We start from the raw sequence: 1,164 nt of genomic DNA, 5'->3' as shown, positions 1-1,164 counted from the left end.
TTCACAACCCCGATTATCCATGGCTGCTTGACCATACTCCCAGCCGCCTTCAGTTGGTCGAGCGCTTCGCTGCTGGAGAAGGGGGCTTTCAGTTCAATTCCCTCTAGGAGGATGACTGGATGTTCTACATTGTGATGATTAACCAGATCTTCCTTATCTTGAGCCTTGCTATGATCACATACGAGAGGGCTCTCTGCTTGTACGCCCTCCTGACCCACAGTACCATCGACTTTGGATCCTTCGTGCTTATAACTATGATGGGAATTTGATTGGCCGGGATAGCCACCTCCCTACCATACAGAGCCCTAATCACCCGGATTTCAAAGCATGCTGGGGTACCTATGGCAGGTGAGGAGCAGACAAAGCCTTTCAAGGCATTCAATGCTCAGTACTTCCTTACGAGTAACTCGCACCTCTGTGGAGCTGAGGTGGAGCAGAGGGCACCACGGGTGGCATGTAGAAGACGAGTAGCAGATAGATCTTCCTCATCAACATTGACAGGTGACCCCAACCATGACCACATCTACAGCACACTTGATGAACTCCAACAGTCCGTAATTAGCCTCACCACGAGGCTGGGAGAGCAAACTACAGAATACCGGAATGGATTCCGAGAGATATGGGAGGCACATCAGACCGATCACTCCTTGATCCAGGAGATGCACAACCACATGGTAGAATCTCCACTCGATGTAAGGGATTACGATATTCGGAGCCCGAGTGTCAACATAGGGAGAGGGAGCCTTAGCCCGCAAGGCACCCCAGGTTGTGGATCAGCAAAGCCTAGCCCGAGGAGGTCTAATTAGGGTCGCTCATAGTTGATCTTGCATTAGCCTTAGACTTGTTGTTATAGGGTTGATTGTATCTTATTTTGCTACAATATAAGTGTAATACCACGATAAAAACAATCATTTTTATTAAAGACTCTTTACAAAAAAAGACTGAAGATTTTATAAAACATAGTTTTATAACAAAAGACCTAAGCTCCTACCAAGACTCCTAAAAGCTTTTAAGGTAAGACCTATACTTTCACCCTTTCTGACCGTATGTACGCCAGGACTACTCGTACGTATGCACTTGTCTTCAGTGAGAACGTATGCTAGGGGACCAACTGTACATACACTCCAATCTTTAGTGAGGATGTATGCCAGTGGCCCATCGTAC

The sequence above is a fragment of the Corylus avellana genome, chromosome ca7 (assembly GCF_901000735.1).
Source record: "Corylus avellana chromosome ca7, CavTom2PMs-1.0".
NCBI lineage: Eukaryota > Viridiplantae > Streptophyta > Magnoliopsida > Fagales > Betulaceae > Corylus > Corylus avellana.
Note: the sequence above shows the minus strand (reverse complement) of the source record.